This window comes from Coenobita brevimanus, chromosome 95 (assembly GCF_032717465.1).
Source record: "Coenobita brevimanus isolate Jiangsu-jjx chromosome 95, ASM3271746v2, whole genome shotgun sequence".
Classification (NCBI taxonomy): domain Eukaryota; kingdom Metazoa; phylum Arthropoda; class Malacostraca; order Decapoda; family Coenobitidae; genus Coenobita; species Coenobita brevimanus.
In genome coordinates, this window is record NC_137048.1 from 8362145 (window position 1) to 8381237 (window position 19093).

Genomic DNA, 19093 nt, shown 5'->3' on the forward strand with positions numbered 1-19093 from the left:
AATTCCCTCACTAATTGTCTTCAACCTGTCATCTACATGCTTCAGTTGGTCATCTACATGCTGTCTGCACTCCGCCACTATTCCCTCACTAATCTTTACCTGGTTGTCTACGTGCTGTTTACACTCCATCACATTATTGCTTACCTCATACTTCTGTTGCTCTAGCTTGGTATCTACTTCCTCCTTAAGCTGCAGCTGTTCTTCCTTCATTTCCCCCGTGAATGCATCTAGCTGTCCTTGCACCCTTAGTTGTACTTCTCTCTGTTGCTCCTGTAATGCCTCCTGAAGCTGTTCATATCATTCTTTCTGTTCTTCATTATGTGCCTGCAGTTGTTCTTTGACTTCATTTCTGAGCTCTTTCTGTACTTCACTTTGGGCCTGTAATTGTTCTTGGAGTTGTTTCTGTCCTTCATTCTGTGCATGCAGTTGTACACTTTGTGCTTGTAACTGTTCTTTAAGTTCTTTCTTTTGTGCCTTCAGTTGTTTACTCTGTGCCTCCAGTTTTACACTTTGTGCCTGTAATAGCTTCATAACTGCAGCCAATGACACATCGTCTTCCTGCCGAGCTCGGGATCTTGTCTTCACACCTGCTTCCATGTCGAAGGTTAGACTCACTGCAGCACCGAAATTATCCCACTCCTGACACCAGTGTTACATCCCCACTCCCCACCCCCACACTGCCACAGGCTCCAACAGCAGTAGTTCAGTACAGAAAGGACGTTGCCCAGTCAGTTGTTCTTCCTATGGTCAGCCTTAAGGTGTACAGTACACAAGATCAGCTGAGGCGAAAATAAACACTGGCTTCTTAAAGTTCACTGTCTATTTTCCAAACAGTTACACTGAATGCTTTCCAGGTTCACTTCACAATTCTCACAAGCACTGGAGCTATACACACTTTACTGACTGCTATTACACTTAATGCTTAACACTTCACAGCTATTACACTTAATGCTTGACAATACTGTTTTTCACAAGTACCAATTATGTCCAAACTTCAATAACACGTCACTATTTGCCACTGTTTTCACAAGTACCGAAAATAATCATCACTAACTGTAATTACACTTAATGCTTGCCAGCAACACTTGACAAACTTCACTAACAGCACTGTACTACACTCAAACTGGAATCCAACTGCACTTAACTCAGACTGACCTGGAACCCGACTACTTCAAACAGCCTCTACCCCATCCTTATATAAACTTGCATCATTCGAGAAACGTCTACATTCCTCGAGTACAACAGTTGCCAACTCGGAGACATCAAAGTATGCCAGAGTTGTATTACGTTACATAACACTCAAAATCATTTACCATACAAACTTAAATTACATAATTTAACAAGCAATCACTTAAATAAAACACTAAAAAGAAAAAGAGCACAAAAATAAGTGCATGACTTACGAAACATCTACGCTCACAAACAGCAGGCAAACTGTCAACTCTGACTCGTACCAGAACCGGAACTAGCTACCGTAAACATCGGGAAACGTCGAGATGCTTCTCGAGCACCTAACTGACAATTGTCACTTCTTAACAGTGATTTATTTACACCTCACTTTCCCTTGTCTGTTCCTTCTAATCTTTTGGATGTTGACACACATCTCATCATTATCTTCTCTCACTGAACGAGTATTTAACAGGTTAGGGGCTGAGGTGTTTGTAAGAGGTTAAGGGCAGAGGTGTTTGTAAAAGGTTAAGGGCAGAGGTGTGTGTAAGAGGTTAGGGGACGAGGTGTGTGTAAGAGGTTAGGGGCCGAGGTGTATATAAGAGTTTAGGGGCCGAGGTGTGTGTAAGAAGTTAGAGGCCGAGGTGTGTGTATGAGGTTAGGGGCTGAGGTGTATACAAGAGTTTAGGGGCCGAGGTGTATGTAAGAGGTTAGGAGCCGAGGTGTACTGTATGTAAGAGTTTAGGGGCCGAGGTGTGTGTAAGAGGTTAAGGGCCGAGGTGTATGTAAGAGGTTAGGAGTCGAAGTGTATGTAGCAGGTTAGGGGCCGAGGTGTATGTAAAAGGTTAGGGGGCGAGGTGTAGGGTTCTAGTATTTTCAAACCCTCTTCATCCAATTTTAACAAAACTTGATGATAGGGTCGGCCAAAGGGTTAATCTACTGTATTCTGGGACTGTATTTTGAGATGCACAAGTCAAAGGCCAAGGGCACATGGCAAGGCCATTTTAACTAGTTTTGACCCGACTGAGGCCAGACCTTGGTGAAGTGGGAGAGCGCAAGGCTAGAACGAAAGAAGTCGGTTTCGAAAACAGTCAAAAGTCAAGGTCACAGCTTGATTCGTTTGCGTCTGTTGTTTGAACCAAAAAAATTAACACAGCTTTAACCTGCTTGGGACAAAGTTGGTGAAAATGTTAGGGGTAAACTTGGATAATGACTTATCTTTTTAAATAGAGCAATAGATCAAAGTCAAGGTCACATGACAGTCAACTTAAACAGTTCGATCTGATTTAGGCTAAGCTTAGTGTATGGGTTCAGGGTAAGCCAAGGATGAAGGGACTCGATTTTGAGAAGTCAGTCAAATGTCAAGGTCACAGTGGGCAAGATGAAAGCTCGACCCCGTGTGTTGTATGTACATACATGATGTCTGTCAGCATCTGTTAGGCTTGCTTGCAGCAGTTGGTATAGACACAGCTTGCATAAAAAATATGTAAACGGATATTAGGCTAATTTGCCACAAACTAAAGTAAATTTGTATTGAAGATGTGCTAGAGAGCTTCCAAACCTACGAAAGTACAGTTCAAAGTGAAGCAATAATGCCACAGTTATTTATTATGTACTTGGAATTAATGAAAACTTTAGACTGGGATGAGTGATATTCACATAAGGAGTGTGACCTTTAGCTGCTTTATATTGCTGATGGCATAGTTCCTGTCGACGATTCAAGAAGATTTTGAGTGTAGCCTATACTTAAAGAAGGAAGAAACGTGCTGGGAAGATTTTTTCCTCTGCCAGTAACAGAAGTTAGGACATTACCTGAGGACCTCAGAAACATGAAGGAAATAATAAGGTGGACCCAAACATTGTAAGAAGTGGCAATATTGTCGTCAGCTAATATTCCATCCATTCAGCCTTGGCCTCCTGAAACGCACTTTACTTCTCTAACCCATACAAACAGCAATGACACAATAGGGACATAATCCCTGGAACACTTTCCTGTCTTAACTGACGTAAAGACCAAGGAGTTGTCGGTAGAAGGCACTGCTCAGCACTAAGATGACGAGCTACCTAGTGGTCATAGGAACTTGTAATGCACAGCCATCCTTTGAGGCAGTGAGTAATCCAGTGCCCCAACGACATCAGCATCTCCTCCTTGTTTTCACTCTTATCCTTGTTGTCCTCCTGTACTTCATCCAAGTTTTCATCATCGTTGTCCTCTTAGTCGTCATCTTTATCCTCGTCCCCATCATTATGGGAAACCTTCAACCTCCAGACATTAAGGCTGCCTTCGTTCTGTTACAAGTACTATTAAGCCACGGATTATCTTCTGTTACCATGACTAAGTCCACCACATGGAACCGACGCACTGCATCCGTGGACGTATGGGATCATTATCAGTTGGGGGGGGGGGTTGAGCAAGATTTGCCTTATTACACATACACACACACACACACGCACACACACACACACATATTTATATATATATATATATATATATATATATATATATATATATATATATATATATGTTAGATAGATAGATAGATATAGATAGATGGATAGATAGATATAGATAGATGGGTAGATGGATAGATAGATTGATAGATAGATAGGTAGATAAATATAGGTAGATAGATAGACATATACAGGTAAAGGTAAACACCAAAGCCAGCATGAACATCTCTTGTTTATTCTCATGACGTTTCCATCCTCACAGGGCTCATCATTAGACCTAAGAAACAAACTAAACTAAGTTATAGCTCCTATCTGTAGTAACGTAAAAATGAAATACTATTATGTATTGCCTCCTGTGCTTACTGTCAGTGTGCAAACGAAGGTGAGTAGGTAATGTCTCGGTAAATCAGAAACCAGGGCATGAAGAAAACTAAAGTCCACGATTTTTTTTTAAAGATGTAAGAAAGAAGGAAACAAAGGCCAGGAGCCCGTAAGATTGTTCCCTCCAATAAAAAATAAAAGCAAGATAACAGACAGCCAATTTCAAGATGCGTTCATTTCGAGATGCCTGGACACACTGCGTTTGAAAGACCGGAGAGGCAGTAGGAAATACAGACAGAGGGAGACAGTTCCAGAGTTTACCTGTTGCATACTTGAGGGACTGGGAATAATGGTCAACTCTTGCATTAGAGAGCTGGACAGAAAAGAGATAAAAGTTTGTTGCTAGATGGGTGTGACACGCCCGCCGTAGTGGTGAAGGGATACAAGCAGACAGTGGCGCAGCCAGGGGGGGATCACGAGGGCCCGCCCCCCCCCCTGAAATTTCTACATGTGTTCAAGAATAGACTGCGAATCTTAAACGTCGAATACTTGTTTAATCCAGGGTGTAATACTCGGTATGTCACATATTTGGAGAACTGAAAAAAAATATGCACTTCTGAGTAAAAAGTCTTGTATACACATATACTTTTTAAGACTTACTTTGCTTTAGGTGCGAGACAGATATTCGAATTTACGCACGGGGAGCCGTTAACGCCCGGATGGTTGAGGAGAGGAGGCAGGAAAGGAAGCAGGAAGCGTGTACTGCTCTGCGAAATTTTCGATTTTTTTTTTGTACCTTATGACGCATTATTTTCAAAACGAGAAACTCCGCTACTAATAGGTTTATGTAATTAACTAGTTAGGAGTACCAGTGGGCATGTAGGCCTACATGTGACAGAATTATTGGCATGAAAAATAAACTATCGTGGCAACGTTTACCGACCGTCAGCTGAGTGTCACTCGCTCATCACCCGCCTGCGCCATCAGCCATCAGTCAACTCTCAACAGATCGTGTTGCTCCAGTGACTAGTCCATACAACTTGCTAATTACGCTACTTGCACGTTGTACTGTGACAAGAAGTGAAAAGACGTTTTCCGTGGGATTCCCTGGATCAGTTTAATATGAAACGGAAGCAGCCACAGCAATCAAGTATATTGGACTTCATGAGGTCAAGTTCTAAACGATCCGTTTTTGTTTAGCAAATGGATTACATTGTAGAGGATATTATTACTGCCAGTAATAATAACAAATGATAATGTCATGTCATGCGCTCTACATAAGTGTAGATGCAGGCAGGAACTGGAAGCCAATGATTGCTTAGATATGGCTCGTCGTCGTACCTCGACTGGCGTAGGACAGCTCATTGTTTAACCTGTTCGAAAGCATGTGATTGTTAGAAGTTATGTTTTTTTTTTTTTGTATTTTGAGCTAATAAAAAAAAAATCAGCAAGATGGGTGATTTTGTCAATACATCAACCCAAATGATGGAGTGCATTGTGTTTTTATATTTCTCATGGTTAGTCAGTGTGGCCCCCCCTCCCGAATTTTATTTCTGGCTGCGCCCCTGCAAGCAAACAGTTCAGAGGACCAATGACCACCGACGGAGAGACAGAAAAGAGATAAAGATGCAACAGCGCGGCAAAGAGACAGAGGTTAAAGGGCGCCAGTAAGAGGAGGAGTTAATCAGACGAAAACCTTTGCCTCCACCTTGTCGAGAAGAGCCCTGAGGAACACCAATAATGATAGCTCTAGAAGAATGGTGGCCGTCTGCAACAACGGCTATAGAACAACCAGAAAGGAAGCTAGAGATGAAAGTGCAGATAGAAGGATAGAAGCGGTGAGAGGGCATTTTGGAAATTACAGATGTATGCCAGATTCGATCGAAAGCCTTTGAAATGTCAAGTGCAATGGCAAAGCTTTCGCCATAGTCCCAGAATGAGGATGACCAGGACACTGAAAGGTAGGTGAGAAGATCGCCAGTGGAGCGTCCCTGATGGAATCCATACTGACGATCAGAAAGAAGGTTGTGGGAGGGTACTTTAAAATGTTTTTGTTACGAATAGACTCAAAATATTTTGAAACACAGATGTTAAAGCAATTGGGCGATAGTTAGAGGGCTGGGAATTGTCACCCATCTTTGGGACAGGCTGAATGAGAGCAAACTTCCAGCAGGAAGGAAAGGTACAAGTTGACAGACAAAGGTGAAATTGTTTACCTGGGCAGGGTGTAAGCACAGAAGCACAGTTCTTGGGGACAACAGCAGGGACCCCATCAGGCCCTTATGCCTTGTTAGTACTGATGCCAGTGATGGCAGAAAATACATCAACTGAAGAAAGTTTATTGTTAGCCATGAGGAAGTCAGAGAGGGAAAGTGATTAAGGAACAGCACCAGAATCACCCAAGGTGGAAATGGTGGAGAACGTCTAGGCAAAGAGATATGCTTTATCGGTAGAAGAAATAGCCATAGAGCCATTAGAGTAGAAAATGAGGAGGGAAAGATAATGAAGAAAGGTTTTTGGCAAGGTGCCGGAAGGAGCGGGAAGAATCTTAGTTCAGAGCATTTAGTACGAATGAAATTATTTTTAGCAGAACAAAGAACAGACTTAGCATTATTCTAGAAACATAAAAGAGATGAGATTCAGGGGTGGGTTGGCTCCTGTACCTTTTGTAGGCCTTCTCCCTCTTGCGGACAGCATCAGAAGAAGCGTGATTAATCTTTTTTTTTTTTTTTTTTTTTTTTGCATTAGTCACAGATTATGAAAAAAGGAATGTATTCTTCCATGCCCGAGAGAATAGCCTCCGTAATGCGCAAGGCACACCCAGATGGCTCTCGGTCATGGAAGCAATAATCGTTCCAGGGAAAATCAAAGTACCGCCTGAGAGCCTCCTAGTTAGCAGCTCCAAAGTGCCGCAAGTGATGCTTCTTGGGAGCGTCCTCAGGCCTTACTGGAGTGATAGGAGAGGTTAAGGTGATAAGGTGATCAACAAATACAATGTAAGTAGCCTTAATGACCGAATTAGAAAACACTATTCAGAATATTATAGGTCTGAGCAAGATCCACCGAAAAGAAATTTTAATAGAGCTCCAAGACGGTAACCTCCTATTTTACTACAGAGGAGAGCAGAATGAATGCCTTAGGTTGCATTTACACCAAATGAGTCGATATGATTTAAGTCAAGAAAGTTCATGAGTCGTCTCGAATCGTCACAGTTCACATTAACTTCAATAGCTATATTTCTTAAGGAAAGTCGAGTTAGTTCAAGTCACGTGAGTTTGTTTTGTGTGGCATGTATAAATTTGCCACAGTTACTTTCCCTTCAGATGTGTCAATCTCTATTGCATTTAGTTCTACTTGTGAGTTCTATTTCTCTGACTTGTAGATTTTTCTTTGTTAATATCATAAATCCTCCTCCTTTTTAAAGATTTTTATCTCTTCTCTATATATTGTATTCTAAGTTTAGAGTATCTGTAATGCTAGGTGTTTTAGGGTCGGCTTCCCGTCCCTCTAACGCCTAGTGTGCAGCTGGGTTCTCTATCTAGACCGGAGCTTAGACAAATAAGAGAGGCAGGACAGAAAAACTCAAGGCAACAATCTTACATGTGTATTGTTAAATTCTACAGTGGAACAGGCAGATGTCACAAATGCAGGTATACTGGACAATTATAATTCTAAGGTCTAGATGTGGGGTGTCAGTCTCGCGCAGGATACTACTCAGGACAAGATTGGGTAAGATGAATAGCACTTAGCACAGAGAGGTTATGCACTACTATTGTAGGAAAATCTAGGTTCTGTGTACTGGCGGAGGTGGTGGCACTATTTCACTGCGGGTAGGCTAACGGCTTTGTTGGTCGGGTCGTTAATTATTACTTTTGCACTGGGGCCTCCATATGATCTTAGTATGAGGCGGTGTCACCATCTGGTAGCGTGTTCACTGAGATAGACCCGTATTTCACTGCTTTGCCGTGTTCACTGTTTCACTGTTACCTTGCTTATTTCACCACTCTTTTATATTATTACTGATGCTTTTCTCACTGACTTCCTCTATTCTGTTAAGTCACTGTTCTGCCCTTATTTCACTATGTCACGGACACTGTGCTGTCACTATCACTCACTTTCGGGTCTGGGCATAGTGGCGGTCAGGTACAAGGGCAGCAGGGGTGACTCGGCCTCACTACTGACGGTGCTGAGTTCCGCCAGGGGCCTCTGTATTCAGAGGCCATGGGATCACGCATAGGGGCGTCCTCTTTCGTCCGGGGCTGCTGGTGGTGAAGGGTCACGGACTTTCAGGGCTTGGTGCAGGAGTCTGGCCCTCAGGGCTGGGGCCGAATAGCTGCCTGAACTTCTCGTTCAGGCACCTGATGGAGGACGAAGGTCTCCAGCTTCGGGGTGTAGGGAGGTCCTGCCCACGGGTCCTGGGGGAGGTCTGGAGGTCCCAAGGACTGTGGTCCCCGGCGGTCAGGGATGCCGTCAGGAGGGGTCTGCGGCATCAGCCTACATCGGGGTCCATCAGGCAAGTCCTCTCAGGAACTGACTGCAGGGAGAAGAGCCCGGTGGTAGTCACGGGGCCTCTCCAGTACTCCTTCAGGCTGAGGGCTCACTCTGGGTTGTAGGTTGGTGGGCAGGAGTCAGCACCTGATGGAGAAGCGGCTACCAGCCGTCTCCTACCATAGGGCCCGGCTACTGGACGTGGCCTTCTAGGGGGGCAGCTACTGGCCGTCGCTAAGGCCCAGTTACTGGCCATGGCCTGGGGAAGGGAGCGGCTACAGGCTGACTCAGGGGCACCTTCGGAGCGGCTACCGGCCGTCTCCTGATGAAGGCAGGAGCGGCTACCGGCCTTCTCCTTGTTACCTCCAGAGTATGCAGGCAGTCTCCTGTAGGAGGGTTGAGCGGCTACTGGCCGTCTCAGGGGTGCTGACTGGAGCTGGAGTAACAGCTCCACCCTGTGGTTGTCAGTGGTCAGCTCGCCCGGAAGGTAGTCTCGTATTCCTGCTATGGTGGCGGCGGGCGAGCTCAGGGTCATAGGGGCGCGCGGCCCAGGTGGACTTATGTCCCTGTCGCCCGGAGTCCAGGCGCGCTGTATATGGTCCTCTCTGAGCTCCTTCCGGGGGTGTTGGGTTGCCCTCGGTGATATTATATTGCATTTTACCACTGTCTTCTGGGAAAAAGTCATGTCTCTGTAACTGGAGGTGGTAAACTTTGGTGTCGTAGGTGTGGTAGACTGGCTGTAGGAGTTGGAGGAGGGCATGCCAGGCTGTGGTGGCAGGATTCTCATCTAGCTGTGCATCACAGGTGATGAAGAGGGTGGATGGATAGGTGGAGGAGGAGAGGAGTCGTAGGAGGTGGCGGGGTCCATGGACTTGATGCTTTCGACCGAAGGGCGGCTCCCATATGGCTCGGCGAATCCTCATGGTAGTAGGTGTTGTCTTCTGTGCAGGGCTGTGCTGAATGCTGGAGATGGATGGCGAGTGTGGGGTTTTATGCCGGGGTAGTGCGGCACAGCCTCTTTGGGGAGTGTAGGTGGCTGGGACTTGGGCCTGGTGTAGCATGAATGTGAGATGATTTAGGGCAGGGGCAGGAGTGTGATTTTGCAGGGAGGTGGGTGGGGTGGGAGTGTGGGTGTATCAGGGGGGTGGGTGGGGAGAGGCAGCAGGAGTGTTTGATGGCTGTTTTAAGGGTGAGTGTGGGCTGTGATGTGGGTGTGCGGTGTTGGAATGTGTGTGAGGGCAGCTGTGGGGTGGTAGGAGTGTGGGCGGCATGGGGCGTGGAGTGGGGTGTAGGCTTAGTGGGTTGTGGTGTAGTGGGTGCATGGGCAGCGCAGGTGGAGTCAGGGGTGTGGGACGGGATAGGCGGGGTCGAGGGGCTGTGTGTGGACAGCAGGAGGAGAGATTTGGGGCCAGGGGTGGGCGATGGCTGGGGTGGGGGTGTGGTGGGTTGAGGGGGTGCGGGCACGTGGGCGGGGCACGTGGTGCTGGACGTGGGGGATGGGGTGGTTGGTGGTGAGGAGGTGGGGGAGAGGCGAGGAATTGGCGGTGTCAGTGAGCTACCAGATGAGGTTTGAGGCGGTGTGGTGGGGGATGAGGTGGAGGAGGCAGGGGAAAGGGAGGGAGAGAGAGATGGTGAGGGAGAGATGTAACAGTCATAGGAGGTAGAGGGAAGCGATGCAGGGGTAGTGGGTGGGGCGGAGCACGGGGCCAGGGCAGGGCAGGCGGAAGCGTGAAAAGGGAGTACATGACGGTTCCTTAGAGTGCGGGAAGTGTTGTGATATTCGACTGTCACCTGGTAGGGGTTAGGGACACGAATGATGGTATGGGGCCCCATGAAGCACAGCGCAAGCTTGTGGGGGGTGGGGAGCTGTGCTATCATAACAGTGTCACCTGCCTTATAGAGGTTGTAGGCGGTGTTGGGGCGGAGGTCCAGGTTGTTTTGAAGGTGGGTTAGCCATTGTTTGATATGGTGTAGTGGGTCAGATGTGGGAGTAGAGGTGGTGGGTTGTAAGTGTTGCCGAAGGGGCAGAAGGAGAGGTGTTTCCCCAAACACTCGCTCATACGGCAAAATTCCGTCCTCTAGGGGGAAGGAGTTGATGCCCCATTGCACGATTTTTACATGGGTGGGCCAGTCGTCATCTTTGTTGGCTTCTATCCAGGTATGGAGTTGATTCATCAATGTACGATGGCTTCATTTGCAGATGGCATTTCCTTGGGGCCAGTAAGGGGACGAGTGCGAGATGAGTCCTGTATGAGACAGCCCTAGCAAGTATTCAATATGGACGGTGGGTGTTACTGCTGAAGTGGCGACATGTAGAGGTGTATGGTATGTAGGAGGACTGCTGGGCCTTGATAGCAGGCTGTGAAGCCTATGCCCAGAGTCGGACACATAAACAAAAACAAAAAAAACGTGGGCCAGCTCCTCGCAGATTTTGCTGGTGAACTCCGGTGCATTATCGGAATGAATTGCCTGTGAGATACCGAAGTATGGAAATACGTGCCAAATCAGGGCATCAGCTACTGCGACAGCATGGTGTTCTTTCGCTCGGCAGGCTACGACGAATTTGGAGCATGTATCAATGAATGTGATCACATACCGATAGCCTGATTTTGGGGGTAGAGGTCCCACTATGTCGATTGCCAACAACTGCTGAGGTTTGTGGGTGGTAATATGTCCTGATGGGCCGGCAGTACAGGTGATGTCCTTGCTGAGGGCACACGCTTGGCAAGACTGGATAATCTCCTTGGATAGGCTGGAGGGATTGGGTGCTCAGTAGATGTCGTTAAAGAAATGCAAGAGTTTTTTTGTGCCCAGGTGAATGCCGTTGTGAGTATGCAGGTGTCAAAGGGCGTCAAGGGTGGTGTCAGGGGCTAGGATGATATGCCCGGATGGAGTGAGCAGGTGGTCGCCCAGTCGATACAGCTTCTTGAAGAGGTGCTGGGGGATCCAGCGGGGTCATTCCTTACGATGCCACTGCTGGAGGAGGTCGAGTTCCAGCTGGGCAGCATTGATGGGGAGCCAGGAGAGAGCATCTGCGTTGGTGTGGAGTTTGCTGGGACAGTATGAGATTTCATAGTTGAACTCCTCCAGGGTTTTGCATCATCGGATGAGCTGGGTGTTGGTGTCAGACTGCCACAGCCATTGATGGGACTGGTGATCAGTGATGATAGTAACTTGAGTCCCCAATAGGAATGCCCGGAAGTGCTCAAGTGCCCAGATGATGCCCAGGCACTCCCTCTTGGTGGCGGCATAATTCATTCCGCCTGATTGAGGGTACAGATGGCGCAGGCGATGATGTGCTTGCGGCCCTCTTGGACTTGTGCCAGCACAGCGCCGATCGCGATTAGGGAAACGTCAGTGTAGAGCTGGAATGGAAGGGCATTGTCGGGAAAGGCCACGATTGGGGCGGAAACGAGCTTACCCTTAAGTTGTTGGAAGGCGGCTCGTATCTCATCCGTCCAGATGAACGTTTCTCCCTTATGGGTCAGGTCGTGGAGTGGCTTGACAATGTGAGCGAACCCCTTCACACAAAGGCGGTAATAGGACATTAGGCTGAGGAAGGCTCGAATTCCGTGAAAGTCTTGTGGTGGGGGTATGTCCGCGATGGCACGGAGCCTGTCTGGGTCGGGAGATATGCCAGCCTGGGAGAAGACATGTCCCAGGAATGAGACGGTTCTGGCGGCCAGGACACACTTGGAGGGTCGGGGTTTGAGGCCTGCTTGTTGGATTCGGGTGAAAATCCGGCAGAGGCACTGAAGGTGGTCAGCCCAGGTCTTCCTGAAAACGATGACGTCATCCAAGTAAGCTAGACAATTCTCCCATGTGAGGCCACTGAGGACAGATTCCATTAGTCTTGAGAAGGTGGTGGGGGCATTACAGAGGCCAAAGGATAAAACATTAAATTCATAATGTTTCCCATTGCTGGTCGGGAAAGCGGATTTGCCTCTGTCCTCCAATCGCACCGGGACCTGCCAATACCCCAACTGGAGGTCGAGGGTGGAGAACCAGGAGGCGCCGTACAGGGAATCTAGCGAGTTGTCTATGCGCGGGAGTGGAGTAGCGTCCTTGGCAGTTACGTCGTTTACCTGACGGTGATCGACGCAGAACCGCATCATGCCATCTTCACGAGGACGACAGGGGAGGACCAGGGGCTGGTGAAGGGGGGGACGACTCCGGCCTCAGTCATCTCCTGAACCTGGCAGTCTTCGTCTTCTTGCTGTTTGGGGTCCTTCCGCCGGGATGGCTGTTGGATCGGTGGGCCCGTCGTGTGAATCTCGTGAGCCAGGTAGGTGGTATGTCCAATATCGGCAGGTCCCGCCACAAACAGATCCTGGAAATCCAGGATGAGGCAGTGGATGGTGTCTGACTGGTGGGGAGAGAGATGGACGGGAATGGGGGACAGAGGGGTGGGGGAGTGGGAGGGGGAGGGGGCACAGGGCTCAGCCTCCTCCATCTCTCCGATTATAAGCCTTTAGGGAGAGTGAGGGGGGAGGGAACAAGGTTGGCAATCCAGACTGCCGTGTGATGAGAGGGAAGGAAGGTTTGGGGCAAGAGGCAGTCCGAGATGGTTCCAGGTGGCAGGTGTGGGGAGAACAGAATGGATGTACCTGGGGGCCTGTTGAAGGACACCCAGGCTTCGTGGTGTGGGGAATGGTGACAGCGAAGGAAATGGTGGAGGGAAAAGAGGGGGTGAGGGGAGGAAGGTCGAGAGGGGAAGGATGGGGGGATAGAGTATTCCAGCTGGGGCCGTGGTGTGCAGGTGCAGACGGCCTGAGTGGGATGGGGGAGGTCAGGTGATTTTCAAAACTGGAGCTGTCTGTTGCGGCAATCAATGGTGGCTTCTAACTTCTGCAACAGGTCCAACCCCAGATATCCATCGTAACTGTTGCAGGAAGTCGAATATGATGAACTTATGCTGGGTCGACACCAGCTGATGGGTGTTGACGCGCAGGGCCCGTGTTTCCCCATGGATCGGCAGGGGGCCATCCCCCATGTCTAAGGTGAGTAGTCGTTGGGAGTAATGGGCCAAAGGTCGATTTGTGATGGGAGAAGTAGTGGCTATACAGGTAGGATCTGGCCGCTTCCGTATCGACCAGAAGTCTGGCTTTCACCCTGTTCAGTTTCATCTTGTGGTAAACTTGGGGGTGGTATTTGGGGGAAGTGGCTCCCACCACCGTGGGATGGTGCAGGGGCGGTCCTAAAAATCCAACTGCCGGGGGCCTCCTTCTTCTTCTTCCAGCTCCTGTTCCCCCGGTCTGGTCTCTTCTGCAGCTGCTGGTTCATCCGCTGATTCCTCATTCTCTAGAGAGGAAACTTTACGTTGGCCTGGGGTGGTGGTTTTCCGTCTGGCAGCTTTCAAATGATCTCTGATACCGTGCAGTGGGCACCTGGAGCTGCAAGCAGAGAACTCCCAGGGATTCACCAGGATGAGGTTGGGGTTCTCCCTCTGACTGGGGTGCTGGTGGGTGGGGTGTGCCCTAGTCGGACTGGGTGCTGGGGTGGGGCTGGTGCGTGGTATAGGCAGACGTGGCTTGACTGGGGGAGCCGGAATATTCATGGGAAACTTTTTTACCACGTTGATTTGCTGGGGTGCAGGATTGGAGGTCAGGAGGCTGCGTATCAGTTGGACATCCTTATCCATGTCTCTGGTAGGGTCATAGATTGTGAAGTGCTCCTTGACCATGCTGGGGAGCACTCTCAGAAGAGTATTAAAGGTGCGTTGCTCCCAGGTTTCATCATCTGCCTTCGGGTAGGCAGCGGTGACCAGGCGTCTAGCCTGGATTAGAGTATTATCCAAACTGCCATCGAAAGTTAAGCTATCCAATTGGGATAGTGCCACCACTTTACCTAGTGATGGAGTAATGGCTTGAATCACGAGTTTCGTGAAATTCTGCCAGGTGAGCCCCAGAATGATCTTGGGTGCTATATTAGCTGTTGCTTTGCCCAGTAGCGGAAGTGTGACTGCAATTTTCTGCGTGTCATCCTCAAACCCGATATCTAGCAAAGGTTTAATAATTGCCAGATATGTGTGAACATCATACTGTTCGGGGTCGATTTTAGGTAATTGCACATGCGATTTGGTTGCCATTTTGCCGGTATTTCCTGATTACCCCTCTCGTATGCCCGGGTCAAAAACCATCGTTGTCCACCAGTGTAATGCTAGGTGTTTTCGGGTCGGCTTCCCATCCCTCTAATGCCTAGTGTGTAGCTGGGTTCTCATTCTAGACTGGAACTTAGACAAATAGGAGAGGCAGGACACAAAAACTCAAGGCAACAACCTTACATGTGTATTACTAAATTCTACAGTGGAACGGGTAGATGTCACGAATACAGATACACTGGACAATTATAATTCTTAGGCCTAGATATGGGTTACTAGTATCACGCACGATACTACTCAGGTCAAGGTCGGGTAAGGTGAATAGCACTTAGGGCTACTAATATTCCCATCTTCAAAAGTACTGAAATTCTTGGCGACTCACTTAACAATGCCCTCAGCTGGACCTCTCATGTTAGATCACTTGCTAGAACAGCCTCAGAGAAACTTGGATTATTGTACAGAGTCCGCAACTTCTTTGCTGATGAGTAGTTAGCTGTAATTTATGAGAGTCATGTGTGCTCTCAGCTTGAATATTGCTCACCCTTGTGGAATGGATGTAGAGAGGTTGCATTAAAACAACTAGACAAAATTCAGAACAAAGCTGTTAGATTTATTAACAACCCTGCCATTACAAATAAACTACCTCCCTTGTAAGTAAGAAGGAATGTTGCCTCCCCTACATTATTTTACAGATACTTTTCTGGCAAATGCTCAGACGAAGTTGCGTCCATGGTGCCACCTCTCCATGCCTTCCCTCGTGCTGGTAGCGCTCATGACTGGAATGTCACTTAGCCATATTGCAGAACTTCTGCCTATCCGAATTCTTTCATTCCCTGAACTTCACCTCTCTGGAACACGCTTCCCCAGAGTTGTTTCCCTCCAAATTTCAACCTACAGCTGTTCAAGTCTGTTACAGGTATTTTATGAACAGAGTACACCAGTAATCTGGTGTATGGATTATTATTTTTCTTCATTTGTTTTTCCTTCCTCCGTTCTGTTATTAAAAAAAAAAAAATTATATATTTGTGGAGTGGGTGGTACTATTTCCCTGTTGGTAATTATTACTCTAACACTGGGGTCTGTATATGATTTTCCTATGATGCGGCGTTATTAGTTGGTAGCTTATTCACTGTAATAGACCCGTATTTCACTGTTTGGCCATGTTCACGTGTTCACGGTTTCACTGTTACTTTTATTCACTCCACCACTTTTATATTGCCACTGGTGTTTCTCTCACTGACAACCTTTATATGGTTAATTCACTGCTCTGCCTTCACATCACTCCTTTCGAGTCTGGGTGTCGTGGCGGTCAGGTACAAGGGCGGCAGAGGTGACCCAGCCTTCCTACTGAGAGGGCTGGGTTCTGCTGGGGGCCTCTGTGTTCAAGGGCCAAGGTATCACGCATAGGGCGTCCTCTCTCGTCCGGGGCTGTGGGTGGTGAAAGGTTCTGTGCTTTCAGGGCTTGGGGCGGGAGTGTGGCCCTCGGGGCTGGGGCCAAATAACTGCCTGAACTTCTCGCTCAGGCGCCTAATGGAGGACGAAGATCTCCGGCGTCTGGGTGTAGGGAGGTCCTGCCCGGGGGTCTTGGGGGTGGTCTGGAGGTCCCAAAGGCTGTGGTCCCCGGTGTTCGGAGATGCCGTCAGGAGGGGGCTGCGGCGTCAGCCTATGTCGGGGTCTGTCAGGCGAGTCCTCTCCGGATCTGGGTGAAGGGAGAAGAGCCCCGTGGAAGTCACGGGGCCTGTCCAGTATTCCTCCAGGCTGGGGGCTCCCTCTGGGTCGTTGGTTGATGAACAGGAGTCAGCACCTAATGGAGAAGTGGCTACCAGCCGTCTTCTGCCGTAGGGCCCGGCAACTGGCTATGGCCTGGGGGAAGGAGCGGCTACAGGCCGACTCAGGGGCACCTTCAGAGTGGCTACAGGCCGTCTCCTGATTCCCTCTGGAGTGGCTACAGGCCATCTCCTGCAGGAGGGTTGAGTGTCTACAGGCCATCTCCTGACGAAGGCAGGAGCGGCTACAGGCCATCTCCTGTTTTCCTCCAGAGTGGCTGCAGGCCGTCTCCTGTTTGTCTCCGGCGTGGCTGGAGGCTTTCTCCTGTAGGAGGGTTGAGCAACTACAGGCCATCTCCTTAGGGGCAACGTCAGAGCGGCTACAGGCCGTCTCCTGACGAAGGTGGGAGCGATTACAGGCCATCTCCTGACGAAGGCGGGAGCGACTACAGGCCGTCTCCTGTTTGCCTCCAGAGTGGCTGCAGGCTGTCTGCTGTAGGAGGGTTGAGCGGCTACAGGCCGTCTCGTTAGGGGCACCTTCAGGGCAGCTACAGGCCGTCACCTTGGGACAACGTCAGAGTGACTACAGGCCGTCTCCTGAATCCCTCTGGAGCGGCTACAGGCCATCTCCTGCTAGAGGGTTGAGCGGCTACAGGCCGTCTCATTAGGGGCACCTTCAGAGCGACTACAGGCCGTCTCCTGATGAAGACGGGAGTGGCTTCAGACTGTCTCTTGTATTTCTCCAGAGTGGCTGCAGGCCATCTTCTGTAGGAGGGTTGAGCGGCTACTGGCCGTCTCAGGGGTTCTGACTGGAGCTTGAATTACAGTTCCACACTGAAGTTGGTTGGGGATGGCTCCCCCGGAAGGTAGTCTTGTATTCTTGCTATGGTGGCAGAGGGCGAGCGGCCCGGGTTGACTTATATCTTTGTCACCCTGAGTCCCGGCGCACTGTTGGTGCTCCTCGGTGGGCTCCTTCTGGGGGTGTTAGGTCACCCTCTGTGGCACTATACTGCATTTTACAGGCCGTCACCTCATCACTAGGTAAAGTGGTGGCACTATCCCAACTGGATAGCCTAACTTTTGATGGCAATTTGGATGACACTCTAAACCAGGCCAGACGCCTAGTCACTGCTGCCTACCCAGAGGCAGATGATGAAACCTGGGAGCAACACATTTTCAATACTCTCCTCAGAGTGCTCCCAAGCATGGTAAAGGAGCATTTTGCAATCCATGGCCCTACCAGAGACATGGATAAGGATATCCAACTCATACACCGCCTCCTGACCTCCCTTCCCACACCCCAGCAAATCAGCATTGTGAAAAAAGCCCCCACGAACATCCCGGCTCCTCCAGTCAAGCCATGTTCACTTATGCCCCACACCAGCCCCACCCCAGCATCCAGCCTGCCTAGGGTGCACCCCACCCACCGGTGCCCCAGTCACAAGGAGAACCCCAACCTCATTCTGGTGAATCCCTGGGAGTTCTCTGACTGCAGCTCCAGGTGCCCACTGCATGATATCAGGGTCCAATTGAAAGCTGTCAGGCAAAAGACCACTACCCCAGGCCGATGTAAAGTCTCCTCCTTGGAGAATGAGGAGCCGAAGGACGAACCCGCACTTGTGGAAGATACCGAACCCGGGGAGCAGGAGCCAGAGGAAGAAGAAGGAGGCCCCCGGCAGTTGGAGTTTTAGGACCACCCATGCACCTTCCCACTGTGGCGGGGGGCCACTTCCCCAAAATACCACCCCGCAGTTTGCCACAAGATGAAGCTGAACGGGGTGAAAGCCAGATTTCTGGACGACACTGAAGCGGCAAGATCCTGCCTGTATAGCCACTACTTCTCTCGTCATAAGTTGACCTTCGGCCCGCTATTCCCAACAGCTACTCATCTTGTAGACGCAGGGGATGGCCTCCTACCGATCCGTGGGGAAACACGGGCCCTGCGTGTCTATACACACCAACCGGCATTGATACACCATAAGTTCATTGTGTTTGACTCTTCCTGCCACAATTACGATGGATATCTGGGGCTGGACCTGCTACAGAAGTTAGGAGCCATCATTGATTGCCACAACAGACAGCTCCATTTCCAGAAATCCCCCTCCCCCCCTCCCCCTCGGGCCGTTTGCACCTGCATGCCATGGCCCCGGTCGGAAGTATCAATACCCCCCCCTCCTCCCTCCCCCCACCTCGTTCCCTGCCACCATTTCCTACTCTGTCACCACTCCCCCCCACCATGAAACCTGGGTGCCCCTCAACTGACCCTCAGGTACATCCGTCCTGTTCTCCCCACACCTGCCACCCGGAACCCTCTCGGCCTGCCTCCTGCCCCCAGCCTTCCTTCCCCCTCATCACATGGCAGTCCAGATTGCCAACCTTGCCCCCTTGCCCCTCACCCTCCCTAAAGGGCTCATAATCGGAGAGATGGAGAAGCCAAGCCCTGCCCCCTTCCCCCTCCAGCTCCCCCACCCCTCTGCCACCCATTCTCAACCATCTCTCCACCCACCAATCAGACACCTTCCGCCACCTCCTCCTGGATTTCCAGGACCTTTTCACGGCAGGACCTGTCGATATTGGACATACCACCTACCTGACTCACGAGATCCACATGACAGGCCCACCGATTCAGCAGCCATCCCAGCGGAAGAACCCCAAACAGCAGGAAGAGGAAGACCGCCAGGTTCAGGAGATGACTGAGGCTGAAGTCGCCTCCCCCTCCACCAGCCGTTGGTCCTCCCCCCGTTGTCCTCGTGAAGAAGAAGGATGGCACGATGCAGTTCTGTGTAGATTACCGCCAGCT